Here is a 5,571-nt window from a genome sequence, read left to right as displayed (position 1 = left end):
CTAAAACATTAAAATACATTTTCTTTTCTTTTTCTTCATTCGGAGCATGCACGTTCCCTAAAATAAAATTTTCTTCCTCCATCACCATTTCTACAACCATACATTTTCCTTTTTTATCACTATACAAATGCTTTGTCTTGATACCTCTGTCTTTTCTTATTAAAATCGCCATTCCTCCTCCAATTTTTCCTTCTCCGTTATTAAAGAGTAATTCCCCTTCCCATCTTTTTTTAAAATCCTCCATACGATTCTCTTTCCAGTTTGTCTCTTGCAATAAAATCACATCCTCATTTTTACACAGTTCCTTCATCTTTTCAAATTTAAAACCATTCATTAGTCCTCTAGCATTAAAAGTCACAATTTTCAACACCATAAAATAAACTAAAAGCCATAAAGTCCCCATTTTGTCAGCTCATGGCCTCCCCTTCCTTTCCAGTATCTCCACTGTCCTGTTTCTCCTCACATGTTTGTTTTAAAACTTTCCTTTTGGCTTTCTCTAGATTTGGTGTTACCTTAGTTCTTCTTCTTCTTTTATTTGATATTCCCATGGTGCCGCCATCATCAATGTTTTCGCTGTCTCTGTCCACTCTCCCTTCCTCGTTGACCTGCTCCTCTGACTCTTCCAATTCTGTTTGCAAATCCTCCGTCGTCTCCATCAGTGTCTCTGTTTCGTCGTTGTCCTGCATTACTCCAGTCCTTTCGCTTTCATCGTCAATGTCCGTGCCTGCAATACCCTCTCTTTGTGTTCCTCCCGTGTCCTCGCGTGGCTCCTCTTCATTGTCTCCCTCATGCATCTGCCCGCTCTCCTGGTCATCCTCCTGCTGGTCTCCGAACCAGCACTCGCACTTATTTAGTACGAGCCTGCAGTCCGGGCACCTCACTGCATTACAGTCCCGTGCGAAGTGGCCCCTCTCCTCGCACTTGAAACATTTGAAGTCTGGGCAGTCCTTCATCAGGTGTTCAGGGCTCATACACAGCCTACAGGTTCTCACCTGCTGGCTGTGTATCACCCTGAAATACTGAGGCCCCTCTTCTGTCTCCATTCTCGTGCTATAGGGCAGAGAAGCCACCTCTTTTGGGAATCGCACTCTCACAAATCTCGTTCCATCCTCGATGCGGGTGCCCGGATAAAATCTCCGTTTGATCTGGGAGATGGGAGTTACCCCCCATCCCTCCAGCTTTTGTAGAACCACGTCGTCCTCCAGGTAAGCGGGCAGATGCATGAAAGAGACAACAAATTCTTTATTATTCAACTTTTTAATTTCACATGTCTTTCCTTTTATCATCAATCCATCTGCTAGTTTCTCAATATCTTCTTCTTTCTCCAATGTTATTTCATATTCTCTCATCATTTTTGGTCTTACCGCAAGTATAGTCGTCACGTCCATCTTGTCTGTCAGTGCTTGAATAATGTCTTCTGCTTTCCCATCCTGCACTTCAGTCAGATCAATCACTACGGTTGCTTCTTCTGGGGGCAGCCGTGGCCTAATGGTTAGAGAGTTGGACTTGTAATCCAAAGGTTGCAGGTTCGATTCTCAGGTCCGGCAGGGATTGTAGGTGGGGGGAGTGAATGTACAGCACTCTCTCCACCCTCAATACCACGGCTGAGGTGAGTCCCTTGAGCAAGGCACCGATCCCCCAACTGCTCCCCGGGCGCCGCAGCAATGGCTGCCCACTGCTCACGGTGTGTGTGTGTTCACTACTGTGTGTGTGCACTTGGATGGGTTAAATGCAGAGCACAAATTCCTAGTATGGGTCACCATACTTGGCCTCACCTCACTTCCTTTCCTTTCCTTTCCTTTCCTTCTTTAGCGTAAATCCGTTTCTGCTCCTTTTTAGGGTAATCCTTTTCTCGTAGTCTTTTATCCAGTCCATTTTCTGTTTGCTGCCTTTTCTCTCGTGCCAAATCCATATTCATAGAAATTAATCCATCCATTAAAAAAAAAAAAAAAAAAAAGGAACTAACCACCCTCCAGACAGCAAGAATGCTGCTGTTAGGTGGTTTAAAAGTTGACAAAAAACACAAAAAACTAACTTAACGTATTACAACTCACAAAACAAACAAAAATTAAACACAAAATGGAGGAGAGCCTTCCTCTCCCAACTGCTGCCAACCACTTCCTGTTGCTCTCTAGCGCCTCAGGTGGGGGTATGGCCGTAAGCGAGGGCTGTTCCAAAAAGTGGGCTATTTAAAGATCAGCCTCCGTAAAAGCCAGCATATTATATAAATAGTGAAGAAAAGGCAAAAGCTTACAGCACCTGGTATTCCCAGGCTGTCTCCCATCCAAGTACTAAGCAGGCCCGACGCTGCTTAGCTTCCGAGATCAGACGAGATCGGGCGCTCTCAGCGCGGTATGGCCGTAAGCGAGGGCCGCTCCAAAAAGTGGGCTATTTAAAGATCAGCCTCCGTAAGAGCCAGCATATTATATAAATAGTGAAGAAAAGGCAAAAGCTTACAGCACCTGGTATTCCCAGGCGGTCTCCCATCCAAGTGTAACAATCGGCCTTATCAGCCGAGTTACAAGACTAAATGGGATCAGATTTAACTGTGAGAGATGACTAGTGGTTAAAAGAATGAGACATAAAAGAAGATTGGTTTAAATAGATTTGGTTTATTTACAAGGTTCACATAAAAGACTTTAAAACAACACGATAAAACGAGGTAAACGCTGTTAAAAGAATACAGTTCATTTGTCCATACCCTAAAAACAGTCCAAGAATCCCAGTGTGTTGATAAGTCCATTGTGAGTGTCCACCGGTGTATATACAATCCACAGAAAGTGTAATCCAAAGTTTGCAGGTGGTGAATGGAAAGGTGAGCTCTAAAATGAGCAACTCCTCAATCCAACAGTTTGGTGACTGTCCTTTGTTTGTCATGCTGCTCTCTTATACAGTTGTACTTCCTGCTTCCTGTCATGTGTCTAGTCACATGGCAGGCCAACCATCCATTTTTTAAAGACACACACTCACTTAAAATGTTAAGAGTAATAAAATGGCCTAAAAAACATGTAAAACACTTAAAACTCTATAATACATTTAAATGATTGTAATAAATAGAGCGGTAAAACACGTCTTTCTAAAAGCCAGCATATTATATAAATAGTGAAGAAAAGGCAAAAGCTTACAGCACCTGGTATTCCCAGGCGGTCTCCCATCCAAGTACTAAGCAGGCCCGACGCTGCTTAGCTTCCGAGATCAGACGAGATCGGGCGCTCTCAGCGCGGTATGGCCGTAAGCGAGGGCTGCTCCAAAAAGTGGGCTATTTAAAGATCAGCCTCCGTAAAAGCCAGCATATTATATAAATAGTGAAGAAAAGGCAAAAGCTTACAGCACCTGGTATTCCCAGGCGGTCTCCCATCCAAGTGTAACAATCGGCCTTATCAGCCGAGTTACAAGACTAAAATGGGATCAGATTTAACTGTGAGAGATGACTAGTGGTTAAAAGAATGAGACATAAAAGAAGATTGGTTTAAATAGATTTGGTTTATTTACAAGGTTCACATAAAAGACTTTAAAACAACACGATAAAACGAGGTAAACGCTGTTAAAAGAATACAGTTCATTTGTCCATACCCTAAAAACAGTCCAAGAATCCCAGTGTGTTGATAAGTCCAATGTGAGTGTCCACCGGTGTATATACAATCCACAGAAAGTGTAATCCAAAGTTTGCAGGTGGTGAATGGAAAGGTGAGCTCTAAAATGAGCAACTCCTCAATCCAACAGTTTGGTGACTGTCCTTTGTTTGTCATGCTGCTCTCTTATACAGTTGTACTTCCTGCTTCCTGTCATGTGTCTAGTCACATGGCAGGCCAACCATCCATTTTTTAAAGACACACACTCACTTAAAATGTTAAGAGTAATAAAATGGCCTAAAAAACATGTAAAACACTTAAAACTCTATAATACATTTAAATGATTGTAATAAATAGAGCGGTAAAACACGTCTTTCTAAAAGCCAGCATATTATATAAATAGTGAAGAAAAGGCAAAAGCTTACAGCACCTGGTATTCCCAGGCGGTCTCCCATCCAAGTACTAAGCAGGCCCGACGCTGCTTAGCTTCCGAGATCAGACGAGATCGGGCGCTCTCAGCGCGGTATGGCCGTAAACGAGGGCTGCTCCAAAAAGTGGGCTATTTAAAGATCAGCCTCCGTAAAAGCCAGCATATTATATAAATAGTGAAGAAAAGGCAAAAGCTTACAGCACCTGGTATTCCCAGGCGGTCTCCCATCCAAGTACTAAGCAGGCCCGACACTGCTTAGCTTCCGAGATCAGACGAGATCGGGCGCTCTCAGCGCGGTATGGCCGTAAGCGAGGGCTGCTCCAAAAAGTGGGCTATTTAAAGATCAGCCTCCGTAAAAGCCAGCATATTATATAAATAGTGAAGAAAAGGCAAAAGCTTACAGCACCTGGTATTCCCAGGCGGTCTCCCATCCAAGTACTAAGCAGGCCCGACGCTGCTTAGCTTCCGAGATCAGACGAGATCGGGCGCTCTCAGCGCGGTATGGCCGTAAGCGAGGGCTGCTCCAAAAAGTGGGCTATTTAAAGATCAGCCTCCGTAAAAGCCAGCATATTATATAAATAGTGAAGAAAAGGCAAAAGCTTACAGCACCTGGTATTCCCAGGCGGTCTCCCATCCAAGTGTAACAATCGGCCTTATCAGCCGAGTTACAAGACTAAAATGGGATCAGATTTAACTGTGAGAGATGACTAGTGGTTAAAAGAATGAGACATAAAAGAAGATTGGTTTAAATAGATTTGGTTTATTTACAAGGTTCACATAAAAGACTTTAAAACAACACGATAAAACGAGGTAAACGCTGTTAAAAGAATACAGTTCATTTGTCCATACCCTAAAAACAGTCCAAGAATCCCAGTGTGTTGATAAGTCCAATGTGAGTGTCCACCGGTGTATATACAATCCACAGAAAGTGTAATCCAAAGTTTGCAGGTGGTGAATGGAAAGGTGAGCTCTAAAATTAGCAACTCCTCAATCCAACAGTTTGGTGACTGTCCTTTGTTTGTCATGCTGCTCTCTTATACAGTTGTACTTCCTGCTTCCTGTCATGTGTCTAGTCACATGGCAGGCCAACCATCCATTTTTTAAAGACACACACTCACTTAAAATGTTAAGAGTAATAAAATGGCCTAAAAAACATGTAAAACACTTAAAACTCTATAATACATTTAAATGATTGTAATAAATAGAGCGGTAAAACACGTCTTTCTAAAAGCCAGCATATTATATAAATAGTGAAGAAAAGGCAAAAGCTTACAGCACCTGGTATTCCCAGGCGGTCTCCCATCCAAGTACTAAGCAGGCCCGGCGCTGCTTAGCTTCCGAGATCAGACGAGATCGGGCTCTCTCAGAGCGGTATGGCCGTAAGCGAGGGCTGCTCCAAAAAGTGGGCCATTTAAAGATCAGCCTCCGTAAAAGCCAGCATATTATATAAATAGTGAAGAAAAGGCAAAAGCTTACAGCACCTGGTATTGCCAGGCGGTCTCCCATCCAAGTGTAACAATCGGCCTTATCAGCCGAGTTACAAGACTAAAATGGGGTCAGATTTAACTG

The 5,571-nt window shown here is 43.1% G+C and overlaps 6 non-coding genes across 6 annotated transcripts; all 6 read right to left on the bottom strand.

Annotated features, from left to right (window-relative positions):
- Window positions 1–2,247: 2,247 nt before the first annotated feature.
- LOC141310320 (5S ribosomal RNA) lies at window positions 2,248–2,366 on the bottom strand. Its single transcript, XR_012347865.1, has one exon. It is a non-coding gene; the product is annotated as a 5S ribosomal RNA (ribosomal RNA).
- Window positions 2,367–3,118: 752 nt separating this feature from the next.
- On the bottom strand, window positions 3,119–3,237 carry LOC141311654 (5S ribosomal RNA). Its single transcript, XR_012349113.1, has one exon. It is a non-coding gene; the product is annotated as a 5S ribosomal RNA (ribosomal RNA).
- Window positions 3,238–3,990: 753 nt separating this feature from the next.
- On the bottom strand, window positions 3,991–4,109 carry LOC141309804 (5S ribosomal RNA). The gene has a single exon (XR_012347352.1). It is a non-coding gene; the product is annotated as a 5S ribosomal RNA (ribosomal RNA).
- An 84-nt stretch (window positions 4,110–4,193) lies between these two features.
- Window positions 4,194–4,312, bottom strand: LOC141309825 (5S ribosomal RNA). The gene has a single exon (XR_012347373.1). It is a non-coding gene; the product is annotated as a 5S ribosomal RNA (ribosomal RNA).
- An 84-nt stretch (window positions 4,313–4,396) lies between these two features.
- On the bottom strand, window positions 4,397–4,515 carry LOC141311652 (5S ribosomal RNA). Its single transcript, XR_012349112.1, has one exon. It is a non-coding gene; the product is annotated as a 5S ribosomal RNA (ribosomal RNA).
- Window positions 4,516–5,268: 753 nt separating this feature from the next.
- Window positions 5,269–5,387, bottom strand: LOC141310364 (5S ribosomal RNA). The gene has a single exon (XR_012347909.1). It is a non-coding gene; the product is annotated as a 5S ribosomal RNA (ribosomal RNA).
- Window positions 5,388–5,571: the final 184 nt, after the last annotated feature.

This window comes from Garra rufa, unplaced genomic scaffold (genome assembly GCF_049309525.1).
Source record: "Garra rufa unplaced genomic scaffold, GarRuf1.0 hap1_unplaced_003, whole genome shotgun sequence".
In the NCBI taxonomy this organism is placed as follows: domain Eukaryota; kingdom Metazoa; phylum Chordata; class Actinopteri; order Cypriniformes; family Cyprinidae; genus Garra; species Garra rufa.
This window is presented reverse-complemented; position numbering and strand designations above follow the sequence as displayed.